The sequence below is a fragment of the Lampris incognitus genome, chromosome 21 (genome assembly GCF_029633865.1).
Source record: "Lampris incognitus isolate fLamInc1 chromosome 21, fLamInc1.hap2, whole genome shotgun sequence".
In the NCBI taxonomy this organism is placed as follows: domain Eukaryota; kingdom Metazoa; phylum Chordata; class Actinopteri; order Lampriformes; family Lampridae; genus Lampris; species Lampris incognitus.
In genome coordinates, this window is record NC_079231.1 from 379,752 (window position 1) to 394,259 (window position 14,508).

The 14,508-nt window shown below is 45.2% G+C and overlaps 1 protein-coding gene across 2 annotated transcripts in view; it reads right to left on the reverse strand.

Annotated features, from left to right (window-relative positions):
• LOC130131332 (formin-like protein 2) overlaps positions 1-14,508 on the reverse strand; it is a 214,405-nt gene that overhangs the window by 64,330 nt on the left and 135,567 nt on the right. The window lies entirely within an intron of this gene.

A 14,508-nucleotide genomic window follows, 5' to 3' on the forward strand; every position in this document is an offset into this window, starting at 1 on the left:
CTTCCTTCTGTTCTACTGTCCTGCACTTCCTTCTGTTCTACTGTCTCGCCCTTCCTTCTGTTCTACTGTCCCGCCCTTCCTTCTGTTCTGCTGTCCTGCCCTTCCTTCTGCTCTACTGTCCTGCTCCCTCTGTTCCACTGTCCTGCCCTTCCTCCTATTCTACTCTCCCGACCTTCCTTCTGTTCCACTGTCCTGCACTTCCTTCTGTTCCACTGTCCTGCTCCCTCTGTTCCACTGTCCCGCCCTTCCTTCTGCTCTACTGTCCTGCCCTTCCTTCTGTTCCACTGTCCTGCCCTTCCTCCTATTCTACTCTCCCGACCTTCCTTCTGTTCCACTGTCCTGCACTTCTTCTGTTCCACTGTCTCGCCCTTCCTTCTGTTCCACTGTCCTGCACTTCCTTCTGTTCTACTGTCCTGCCATTCCTCTGCCCTGCCTCTTCGGTTCTACTGTCCTGCCCTTCCTTCTGTTCCACTGTCCTGCCCTTCCTTCTGTTCTACTGTCCTGCACTTCCTTTTATTCTACTGTCCTGACATTCCTTCTATTCTACTGTCCTGACCTTCCTTCTATTCTACTGTCCTGCCCTTCCTTCTGTTCTACTGTCCTGCACTTCCTTTTGTTCTACTGTCCCGCCCTTCCTTCTGCTCTACTGTCCTGCCCTTCCTTCTGTTCCACTGTCCTGCCCTTCCTCCTATTCCACTCTCCCGACCTTCCTTCTGTTCCACTGTCCTGCACTTCATTCTGTTCCACTGTCCTGGTCCCTCTGTTCCACTGCCCTGCCTTTCCTTCTGTTCTACTATCGTGACCTTCCTTCTGTTCCACTGTCCTGCACCCTCTGTTCCACTGCCCTGCCCTTCCTTCTGTTCTACTGTCCTGCCCTTCCTTCTGTTCCACTGTCCTGCCATTCCTTCTGTTCCACCGTCCTGCACTTCCTTCTGTTCCACTGTCCCGCCCTTCCTTCTGCTCTACTGTCCTGCCCTTCATTCTGTTCCACTGTCCTGCCCTTCCTCCTATTCTACTCTCCCGACCTTCCTTCTGTTCCACTGTCCTGCACTTCCTTCTGTTCCACTGTCCTGCACTTCCTTCTGTTCCACTGTCCTGCACTTCCTTCTTTTCTACTGTCTCGCCCTTCCTTCTGTTCCACTGTCCTGCACTTCCTTCTTTTCTACTGTCCTGCCATTCCTCTGCCCTGCCTCTTCTGTTGTACTGTCCTGCCCTTCCTTCTGTTCCACTGTCCTGCCCTTCCTTCTGTTGTACTGTCCTGCCCTTCCTTCTGTTCTACTGTCCTGCACTTCCTTCTGTTCTACTGTCCTGCACTTCCTTCTGTTCTACTGTCTCGCCCTTCCTTCTGTTCTACTGTCCCGCCCTTCCTTCTGTTCTGCTGTCCTGCCCTTCCTTCTGCTCTACTGTCCTGCTCCCTCTGTTCCACTGCCCTGCTCTTCCTTCTGTTCTACTGTCGTGACCTTCCTTCTGTTCCACTGTCTTGCACCCTCTGTTCCACTGCCCTGCCCTTCCTTCTGTTCCACTGCCCTGCCCTTCCTTCTGTTCTGCTGTCCTGCCCTCCCTTCTGTTCCACTGTCCTGCCCTTCCTTCTGTTCCACTGCCCTGCCCTTCCTTCTGTTCCACTGTCCTGCCCTTCCTTCTGTTCCACTGTCCTGCACTTCCTTCTGTTCCACTGTCCTGCCATTCCTTCTGTTCCACTGTCCTGCCCTTCCTTCTGTTCCACTGTCCTGCCCTTCCTTCTGTTCCACTGTCCTGCACTTCCTTCTGTTCCACTGTCCTGCCATTCCTTCTGTTCCACTGTCCTGCCCTTACTTCTGTTCCACTGTCCTGCCCTTACTTCTGTTCCACTGTCCTGCCCTTCCTTCTGTTCCACTGTCCTGCACTTCCTTCTGTTCCACTGTCCTGCTCCCTCTGTTCCATTGCCCTGCCCTTCCTTCTGTTCTACTGTCCCGCCCTTCCTTCTGTTCTGCTGTCCTGCCCTTCCTTCTGCTCTACTGTCCTGCTCCCTCTGTTCCACTGCCCTGCTCTTCCTTCTGTTCTACTGTCGTGACCTTCCTTCTGTTCCACTGTCTTGCACCCTCTGTTCCACTGCCCTGCCCTTCCTTCTGTTCCACTGCCCTGCCCTTCCTTCTGTTCTGCTGTCCTCCCCTTCCTTCTGTTCCACTGTCCTGCCCTTCCTTCTGTTCCACTGTCCTGCACTTCCTTCTGTTCCACTGTCCTGCCATTCCTTCTGTTCCACTGTCCTGCCCTTCCTTCTGTTCCACTGTCCTGCCCTTCCTTCTGTTCCACTGTCCTGCACTTCCTTCTGTTCCACTGTCCTGCCATTCCTTCTGTTCCACTGTCCTGCCCTTACTTCTGTTCCACTGTCCTGCCCTTACTTCTGTTCCACTGTCCTGCCCTTCCTTCTGTTCCACTGTCCTGCACTTCCTTCTGTTCCACTGTCCTGCTCCCTCTGTTCCATTGCCCTGCCCTTCCTTCTGTTCTACTATCGTGACCTTCCTTCTGTTCCACTGTCCTGCACCCTCTGTTCCACTGCCCTGCCCTTCCTTCTGTTCTACTGTCCTGCCCTTCCTTCTGTTCCACTGTCCTGCCCTTCCTTCTGTTGTACTGTCCTGCACTTCCTTCTGTTCTACTGTCTCGCCCTTCCTTCTGTTCTACTGTCCCGCCCTTCCTTCTGTTCTGCTGTCCTGCCCTTCCTTCTGCTCTACTGTCCTGCTCCCTCTGTTCCACCGCCCTGCCCTTCCTTCTGTTCTACTGTCGTGACCTTCCTTCTGTTCCACTGTCCCGCTCCCTCTGTTCCACTGCCCTGCCCTTCCCTCTGTTCTACTGTCCTGCCCTTACTTCTGTTCTACTGTCCTGCCCTTCCTTCTGTTCTACTGTCGTGATTTCCTTCTGTTCCACTGCCCTGCCCTTCCTTCTGTTCTACTGTCCTGCCCTTCCTTCTGTCCTACTGTCCTGACCTTCCTTCTGTTCCACTGTCCTGCTCCCTCTGTTCCACTGCCCTGCCCTTCCTTCTGTTCCACTGTCCTGCTCCCTCTGTTCCACTGCCCTGCCCTTCCTTCTGTTCTACTGTCCTGCACTTCCTTCTGTTCTACTGTCGTGACCTTCCTTCTGTTCCACTGCCCTGCCCTTACTTCTGTTCTACTGTCCTGCCCTTCCTTCTGTTCTACTGTCCTGCACTTCCTTCTATTCTACTGTCCTGACATTCCATCTATTCTACTGTCCTGACCTTCCTTCTATTCTACTGTACTGACCTTCCTTCTTTTCTACTGTTCTGCACTTCCTTCTGTTCTACTGTCCCGCCCTTCCTTCCGCTCTACTGTCCTGCCCTTCCTTCTGTTCCACTGTCCTGCCCTTCCTCCTATTCTACTCTCCCGACCTTCCTTCTGTTCCACTGTCCTGCACTTCCTTCTGTTCCACTGTCCTGCACTTCCTTCTGTTCCACTGTCCTGCACTTCCTTCTGTTCTACTGTCTCGCCCTTCCTTCTGTTCCACTGTCCTGCACTTCCTTCTGTTCTACTGTCCTGCCATTCTTCTGCCCTGCCTCTTCTGTTCTACTGTCCTGCCCTTCCTTCTTTTTCACTGTCCTGCCCTTCCTTCTGTTGTACTGTCTCGCCCTTCCTTCTGTTCCACTGTCCTGCACTTCCTTCTGTTCTACTGTCTCGCCCTTCCTTCTGTTCTACTGTCCTGCCCTTCCTTCTGTTCTACTGTCCTGACCTTCCTTCTGTTCCACTGTCCTGCTCCCTCTGTTCCACTGCCCTGCACTTCCTTCTGTTCCACTGTCCTGCTCCCTCTGTTCCACTGCCCTGCCCTTCCTTCTGTTCTACTGTCCTGCACTTCCTTTTGTTCTACTGTCGTGACCTTCCTTCTGTTCCACTGCCCTGCCCTTACTTCTGTTCTACTGTCCTGCACTTCCTTCTGTTCTACTGTCCTGCCCTTCCTTCTGTTCTACTGTCCTGCACTTCCTTCTATTCTACTGTCCTGCCCTTCCTTCTATTCCTCTGCCCTGCCTCTTCTGTTCTACTGTCCTGCCCTTCCTTCTGTTCCACTGTCCTGCCCTTCCTTCTGTTCTACTCCATCTGCTGATGGATGTGGAGTCTTTCTTCTCCTCAGGAGTCACGGACACTTTATTTGTCATTTCATTTCATGTACTTGCACACACAATACAAGAAATGAAATGACATATCAATTCCCCAGCCCACAGCAAAACAATGACAGAAACATATATCCAAAAACTACAAAAACACACATATCCAGACTAACACACATATCAAAACTAACACATATATCCACACTAACACACATATTCAGACTAACACACATATCCAAACTAGCACATATATCCAGACTAACAAACATATCCAGACCAAAACACATATTCAGACTAACACACATTTTCCAACTAAAACACATCCAAACTAACACATATATCCAAACTAACACACATATAAAGACTAACACACATATCCAAAGTAACGCACATATCCAGACAAACACATATCAAGACTAACACACATATCCAAAGTAACACACATATCCAAAGTAACACACATATCCACACCAACACATATGTCCAGACTAACAAACATATGCAAACTGACACATATATCCAGACTAACAAACATTTCCAGACAACCACACATATCCAAACTAACACATATATTCAAATTAACACATATATCCACACTAACACACATATCCACACTAACACATATCCACACTAACACATACTATATCCACACTAACACACATATCCAAAGTAACACATATCCAAACTAACACACATATCCATACTAACACACATATCCACACTAACACATATAGCCACACTAACACACATATCCACACTAACACTCATATCCACACTAACACTCATATCCACACTAACACATATAGCCACACTAACACATATATCCACATGAACACATATATCCAGACTAACACACATATCCAGACAAACGCACATATCCAAACTAACACATACGTATATCCACACTAACATACATATCCACACTAACACACATATCCAAACTAACACACATATCCAGACTAACACACATATCCAAACTGACACACATATCCAAACTGACACACATATCCAAACTAACACACATATCCAGACTAACACATATCCAGACTAACACACATATCCAAACTGACACACATATCCAGACTAACACACATCTCCAGACTAACACATATATCCAAACTAACACACATATAAAGACTAACACACATATCCAAAGTAACGCACATATCCAGACTAACACATATCCAGACTAACACACATATCCAAACTGACACACATATCCAAACTAACACACATAGCCAGACTAACACACATATCCAAACTCACACACATATCAGGACCAAAACACATATTCAGACTAACACACATATTCAAACTAACACACATATCAGGACCAAAATACATATTCAGACTAACACACATATCAGGACCAAAACACATATTCAGACTAACGCACATATTCAAACTAACACACATATCTAAACTAACACATATATCCAAACTAACACACATATAAAGACTAACACACATATAGCCAGACTAACACACATATCCAAACTAACACACATATCCAGACTCACACACATATCAGGACCAAAATACATATTCAGACTAACACACATATCCAAACTAACACACATATCCACACTCACACACATATCAGGACCAAAACACATATTCAGACTAACACACATATTCAAACTAACAACATATATCCAAACTAATACACATATAAAGACTAACACACATATCCAAAGTAACGCACATATCCAGACTAACACATATCCAGATTAACACACATATCCACACTAACACACATATATAGACTAACACACATATATAGACTAACACACATATCCAAAGTAATGCACATATCCAGAAAAACACATATGCAGACTAACACATATCCAGACTAACACACATATCCAAAGTAACATATATATCAAAACTAACACACATATCCAAAGTTACACACATATCCAAACTAACACACATATCCAGAATGACACACATCCAGACTAACACACATACCCAGACTAAAACAAAAATCATGGTTAAGCAGAATGAACAGCAGCCAGGTTACTGTTTGTTCTCTTGGACAGAACCAGCACCACAAGGAACAGCAGTCAGGATGACTGTCGCAACTGCCGGTCTGCATGGGCTAGCAGTTAGCTTAGCCTGCCCTGCTTCCGCATCCTGTCAGACTGCACTCGGTGTTTCCTCTGCCGGTGTAGGTCTGGGCAGGAGCCAGGGCTGTGCTTATATTAAGAAGTTTAGAAGTTTCCACTTTGACATATTCCCTCCTGTGTAACCTGCCCCGACAAAAAACGCTGTTTTCAACCCCCTTTCACCAAAACCCCCAAGACAGAAAAGAAGTCTTTAAGTCTGCTGCTGCACTCTATAAACCAGTGAAGAACTGTTCCCACCATTTCACAAACCAGACATGTACTAGACACTGTAAGATGATTCCACAAACCAGACATGTATTGGACACTGTAGGTAGTGTTTTCTGGCATGATCCAGGTCTCAGTTAGAGCAAGAAAGTCGAGGGAGAGCAAGGATACGTAGCCTGAGATAAACTCAGCTTTCGGCACCACAGACTGGCAACTCCAGAGCCCTCCCGTCACCACTTGCTCAACGTGAGTGGAGAGAGTGGGATAGAGGAGATTGGTAGGGTCACAGCACCTAGGAGTGACCCAACGTCTATGCCAGCCCCAGGAAGAGGAAAGGACAGGAATGCGAAGGAAACACATAGTCTATACTAGGTACACAAAATACAGATGACTGACCAGATCTAAAAAGAGCAGTCCGTGCTTGATGAAGTCTTGGCTTGAAAAAGTTGGTCTTGCCTTTGTTCACTCTAGCCTTCGTTCAACCTAGACCTGTTTGCCCTTGGCTTGTTTGCGTGACGTTTCCAAGTAGCAGCAGTGATTTAAAAAACACTGATTGCTAATTGTCTGCCATGAGTGCAGGCCAAACCCTGGCCACTTAACACCCAATTGGCCAAAGAGGTACACTGAAAATAGGCCTATTGCCCAGAAACTGCTCACTTATGTAAAACTCTATCAAACCTCACACAATACAATTAAAACTGCAAACAGCAAGTTACCAAGGAATATATTTATAAGCTAAAAGGATAACTAAGTCAAAACAGCTAGGCAACAAGAAATATTTAAGGACACACTAGGTGAAAAATAAATAAAATAAAATAAGAGCTACAGCTAGAATAAGACAGCTACATCAAGAATAAGATCCCACGACGTCCGCGGTGGCGTAGCGGTCTAAGCATCGGCTTGGTGTCGATGCAGTTGCCCACTGGGGACTGGGGTTCGCGCCCCGGTCTCGTCAGATCCGACTATGGCCGGACTCGATGAAGCAGAAATCATTGGCAACGCCCTCTTCGGGAGGGGGGCGGAGTCGGCTTGTGTTCGTCATGTGAATGCGTCTCTGAGTGTGTCGGAAAAACAGTGGTTCGACTTGAATTCGCCTTGTCACGAAAGTGGGGAGGCGCTTTCCTTCGAGACTGCCGGCCGGAGAGATGCAGTTGGCAAACGCATGCAATACGAGGGTGGGTGTTTGAATTAAAATAGGGATCAATTGGCCACTAAATTGGGAGAAAAAAGGGAAAAATCAGAAATAAATTTTAGAAAAAAAAAAAAAGAATAAGATCCCACTAGGAACCAGCAGCAGATATTTAGAGAAAAGGACTAATACTCAAGTAGCTGGTATAAGACTAATAGCAACTTGTTAAGCAAGAAAGATGATACTTACTCTATTCTAGATGAACCAGCAATTCAGAATCACTCCAGAAGTTAAGATGCACACTGGATTGAAACTGAACCAGGCAAGACTTATAAATCCCTGTGATGTTCTGGCCACACCCTGGCCACTTAACACCCAACTGGCCAAAGAGGTACACTGAAAATAGGCCTATTGCCCAGAAACTGGTAACTTATGTAAAACTCTATCAAACCTCGCACAATACAATTAAAACTGCAAACAGATAGGAGGGAACATCTGGAGGGAGCTTGGAGCTCCCTCCAGATGTTCGAGCTCCTCTCCCTATCTCTAATGCTGAGCCCAGACACCCTACAGAGGAAACTAATTTCAGCCGCTTGTATCCGCGATCTCACCCTTTCGATCACCACCCAAAGCTCATGATCACTGCAAATTATTCTGTGCTTGCCAAGATTTAAAATCTTAGATCAGGAAATATGAGATTAATTATCTTGTTTTCAAAGTTATTTACTAGTTTCTATCTTTGAATTCATGGTATATTCTTAAATTGATCATGAATATGTCTTTTATGCCTCAATTAGTCAGGAAATCTTGGCACTGACTAATTTATTTTTTTTAATAAATTTATTTCTAGTTTTTCCCCTTATCCCACCCGATTAACCAAATGGCATATGGCTGGAACTCTTGACCAATAACTCCCCTGGCTCACGTTTCCACAGGAAGGAGATAGTCGTACACGAGCTTCCTTCAAACTCGTGTCGGCTGCTCTCGCCATTTTACACGCTGAAGCCTCGCATGGATTGCATCACCTTCAGGCCATGAAGGAGACGTAGGCAGAATGCTTTCGGCTGCTTGGCTGCAGGTGCCCGGGTGGGCCAGAGGGGTCGCTGGAGAACGACGAGTCCCCGAACACTACACCGATCTACACCCACTATCCCTCGGGTAAGGGTGGCCTAATGAATGCCTTATCCTGTGGACGCTCTGGCCGTGACTGGTTACGGGGAGTCTGGGATACGAAACTCCCAGCCACGTGACGAGCGGGTGGCAAGAACGGCGGGTTATTCCGCTCGACCATCAGAGCGGCCCAATTTATTGTTAAAACAAGCTACATTAGCTCGAGTAGCAATTTGTACCATTCTCTTTCACACAAAAAAACTTGTTTCAAGATTCAGTGACACAAACTCAAGTTCAATTGCTTGATTTAAGAATGACACAAGGCTTTATATATATATATATATATATGTATATACACATTTTTATTCAATGGCCCAACATGCTTCACCTATCACGAAATGAAAGTACACTTTGATTTTCACTGCTCAAACTTGGAAAAGTGATCCCAGCTTTGAAAAGCAAGAGCTATCAAAAAAATATTACAATCCATTTGCTGTGTACCTGACTTGGATAGCTAAGGCATCCAGTTTAATTCCTTTATTGGCCATAGTTTTATTTCATTCAGATATTTTTCTCTGATGTTCAGGCAGTATATAACCGTCAACGGTCAAATGTCATCTCTCTTTCTCTTGCTCTCTCTCTCCCGCTTTTAAAAAAGTGTTGTGAATGCCTTTTCTGTGACATTGGATGGGGTCAGAGTAGACTGTAGGTTGCCCACAGTCTAATGCAGGTCACTGAATAGCCTGTTTTGTTTTGTTTTTTACGTAGTTTGCACAAAGACTGTTCAAAACAGAGTTGTCAACACATGTTGACAGAAATCTCACTTGTGCTGGTTGTGATTTCAGTAAAATCAAGTTTCCTGTTTTAAAATGTATGCTCTGGGATTAAGGACTAGTTTTAAGTTTGGGCCTACATATTTCAAAATGAGCCAACTTGTTTCAAGTAACGGAATAATCATACTCCACTAGTATTAAGTAGTTCCCACTTAAATTAGTGGTTTGATTTCTTGTTCTTTTTTCAGTGTGCTAAAATTAAGAATGCAAAAAAATTGAGTTAAGAATTATTTGCTAATATCCAGTGTATTTCACTTATTACTGTGCTGTAACATGTCTGATCTTAAGTAATTTGATCTAAAACCCAGCATTTTCTTCTTATTTCAAGCCTCTGAACACTCATCCAAGCCTACTATTTCTAGCCTGGAACCAAGTTATTTTCAGATTTATTGTCAAGTAAAATGATCTTGCTGCATGGACAGATATTTCACTAGTATTAAGTACTTTTCCCCTCAAATTCAGTGTTTATTTCTTATATCTAAGCTCATGTTTTTTGCAGTGATAGGTGAGGGCTGGAACGACGATTGGCTGGTAAATTGAGAGCTTTGCCTTCCGGCTCAGCTCCCTCTTCACCACAACGGTCCGGTACAATGTCCAAATTATTGCTGATGCTGCACCAATCCACCTGTCAATCTCCTGCTCCACCCTACCCTCACTTGTGAACAAGACCCCAAGATACTTGAATGCAAATGGCCAGTTCATCTGTATTGACCACCACACCACCCAGAGGCCCCAAAGGTCACACCTTGTGGCACAATATGTGTCAGAATGCCATAGCCTAAGGGTCAGTGAGTGACCAAAACACTGTCAGTTACTGTTCAAGTGCTGTTCTATGTTTCTATCAGTTCTATGTATTCCTTTTTCTTTTCTTTTTTGTGTTTAGTTCTCTGTTGACCTGTTCTGCTTTGGCAACATTGTAATTAATGCAGTCATGTCAATAAAGCATCACTGAATTGAATTGAATTGAAGTGAATTGAATTGAATTGAGAGAGCGAGACTTGATTGATTGATTGAGAGAGAGAGAGAGAGAGAGAGAGAGAGAGAGAGAGAGAGACTTGATTGATTGATTGATTGATTGATTGATTGATTGATTGATTGATTGATTGATTGATTGATTGATTGATTGATTGATTGATTGATTGATTGATTGAGAGAGAGAGAGACAGAGAGACAGAGAGACAGGGAGACAGACTCAGTGATCACAGCTTGGCCATAGAGACTGGCCGACACAGGCAGACCTGCCTGTGTCAGCTCTGTCCAGAGAGACAGGTGGAGACACAGCAACACTTCCTGCTACAATGTAGCACACATGAATACTTAAGAACTAAATTCTTCACAAAAATTAAATGTAAATTCCAACACTTGGACACACTCTGACCAGACCAAAATGCAACATGTACTTGGGGGAAACAGTGTCAGCGCCATAGATGCAGCAGAATATGTCAGGTCATGTCCCACACATAGATGCAGCAGGATATGTCAGGTCATGTCACACACATAGATGTAGTAAGATATGTCAGGTCATGTCACACACATAGATGTAGTAAGATATGTCAGGTCATGTTACACACATAGATGCAGCAGGATATGTCAGGTCATGTCACACACATAGATGTAGTAAGATATGTCAGGTCATGTTACACACATAGATGCAGCAGGATATGTCAGGTCATGTCCCACACATAGATGTAGTAAGATATGTCAGGTCATGTCACACACATAGATGTAGTAAGATATGTCAGGTCATGTCACACACATAGATGTAGTAAGATATGTCAGGTCATGTTACACACAGATGCAGCAGGATATGTCAGGTCATGTTACACACAGATGCAGCAGGATATGTCAGGTCATGTCACACACATAGATGCAGCAGGATATGTCAGGTCATGTCACACACATAGATGTAGTAAGATATGTCAGGTCATGTTACACACAGATGCAGCAGGATATGTCAGGTCATGTCACACACATAGATGCAGCAGGATACGTCACTTCACATCCCAGCCTGAGAGACAAGCAGCACAACACATGACAGCAGTAGTCTCCTCACAACCCATGCTCCACCTTTTGATCTCCTTCTGTTTCTTTATTGTTATGGCTGTTTTATTGTTTCTTTATTGATGGTTACAATGTTGTGTTGATGTTCATTATTAGTGTTATTGTGTATTGTCCACACTGCACTGCACTGCTTTGGCAACACTGTTGTAAAACTATCATGCCAATAAAGCCCTTTCAATTGAACTGAATTGAATTGACATAGAGCGAGAGAGAGAGAGAGAGAGAGAGAGAGAGAGAGAGAGAGAGAGAGAGAGACAGAGACAGAGACAGAGACAGAGAGACAAAGACAGAGAGAGAAAGAGGCAGAGGCAGAGAGACAGAGAGAGACAGACAGACAGAGACGGAGAGAGACATAGAGAAACAGAGAGAAACAGAGAGACAGAGAGAAAGAGACAGAAAGAAACAAAATCTGGCAACATCTCTAGAACAATCAGATATCCCTGGTCTCACCCTCTCTGACACAGAAATTAAATGCCTACTTTTTGCAGATGATCTAATATTATCAGCTCCATCTAAAGAGGCATTACAACAGCAACTGGATCATCTGCAAAACTTCTGTCAGACCTGGGCTCTGACAGTTAATCTGAAAACATCTAGAATTATGGTCTTCCAGAAACGACCCAGGTGTCAGGGAAACCCAAATAGGTTCTTACTAGGCTCCACTGACATAGAACACACACACAGCTACACATATTTGGGGCTAATAATTACCTCTACAGGAAATTTCAATCTCACTATTAATGATCTCAGAGACAAGGGAAGAAGGGCTTTCTATACTATAAAAAAGTCTTCAAACATAGACGTACCTGTTAGAACATGGCTCAAAATATTCAAATCCATAACTGAGCCAATGTTACTATATGGTAGTGAAGTGTGGGGTCCTCTTGTAAATCAAGACTGAAAAATGGGACAAACACCCAATCGAAACCCTGCACACCGAGATTTGCCAGAGCATTCTCAGAGTACACAAGAACACGCCCAACAATGGATGCCGAGCAGAACCGGGCCAGTTTCCCCTGTTAAAAACAATGCAGAAAAGAGCAATCACATTCTGCCAACACCTAAAAGCAAGTAACCCCAACTTCTACCATCACAAAGCTCTCAGTTACCAAGAGGAGAACAAAGAGAGGAGTCCCCTCAGCCAGCTGGTCCTGAGGCTCAGCTCAGCCAACAGCACAAGTCATCAGCACAACTTTCACACAATCTGACCCAAACAAATTATAGCTAAAGAAAAAGAAAATTACATTAACCACTGGACGTCTATCACAAAAACCCAAAGCAAACTTCAGTGTTATGTGGCTCTAAACAGACGGTACACGATGGCAGACTACTGACCACCGTGACCGATCAGAAACTGAGAAAGACACTATGTACAGACTCAGTGATCACAGCTTGGCCATAGAGACTGGCCGACACAGGCAGACCTGCTGCCTAGAGAAGACAGGCTGTGTCAGCTCTGTCCAGAGAGACAGGTGGAGACAGAGCAACACTTCCTGCTACAATGTAGCACATACGAAGACTTAAGAACAAATTCTTCACAAAAATTAAATGTAAATTCCAAGACTTGGACACACTCTCTGACCAGACCGAAATGACTTGGACACACTCTGACCAGACCAAAATGACTCGGACACACTCTCTGACCAGACCAAAAGGACTTGGACACACTCTGACCAGACCAAAATGACTTGGACACACTCTCTGACCAGACCAAAATGACTCGGACACACTGTCTGACCAGACCAAAAGGACTTGGACATTGGATGAATGAAGAAAATGACAGAGAGAAGGTTGGATGATGTGGGGATAGTGAATCAGGAAGTTCAGTGGATTAGCAAGGAGGAAGTGAGGGCAGCTATGAAGAGGATGAAGAGGGGAAAGGCAGTTGGTCCTGATGACATACCTGTGGAGGCATGGAGATGTTTAGGAGAGATGGCAGTGGGGTTTCTAACTAGATTGTTTAACACAATCTTGGAAAGTGAGAGGATGCCTGAGGAGTGGAGAAGACGCATACTGGTACCGCTTTTCAAGAACAAGGGCGATGTGCAGAACTGTAGCATCTACAGAGGTATAAAGTTGATCAGCCACAGCATGAAGATATGGGAAAGAGTAATAGAAGCTAGGTTAAGAGGAGAGGTGATGATCAGCGAGCAGCAGTATGGTTTCATGCCACGAAAGAGCACCACAGATGTGATGTTTGCTTTGAGAATGTTGATGGAGAAGTATAGAGGAGGCCAGAAGGAGGTACATTGTGTCTTTGTGGATTTAGAGAAAGCATACGACAGGGTGCCGAGAGAGGAGGTGTGGTATTGTATGAGGAAGTCAGGAGTTGCAGAGAAGTATGTAGGAGTGGTGCAGGATATGTATGAGGGCAGTGTGACAGTGGTGAGGTGTGTGGTTGGAGTGACAGATGGGTTCAAGGTGGAGGTGGGATTACATCAAGGATCGGCTCTGAGCTCTTTCTTGTTTGCAATGGTGATGGACAGGTTGACGGACAAGATCAGGCAGGAGTCTCCATGGACGATGATGTTCATGGATGACATTGTGATGTGTAGTGAGAGTAGGGTGCAGGTTGAGGAGAGCCTGGAGAGGTAGAGGTATGCACTGGAGAGAAGAGGAATGAAAGTCAGTAGGAACAAGACAGAATACCTATGAGTGAATGAGAGGGAGGACAGTGGAATGGTGAGGACGCAAGGAGTGGAGGTGACGAAGGTGTATGGGTTTAAATAGTTGGGGTCAACTGTCCAAAGTAACGAGGAGTGCCCGAGAGAGGTGAAGAAGAGAGTGCAGGCAGGGTGGAGTGGGTGGAGAAGAGTGTCAGGAGTGATTTGTGACAGAAGGGTACCAGCAAGAGTTAAAGGGAAGGTTTACAAGACGGTTGTGAGACCAGCTATGTTGTATGGTTTGGAGACAGTGGCACTGATGAGAAGACAGGAGGTGGAGCTGGAGGTG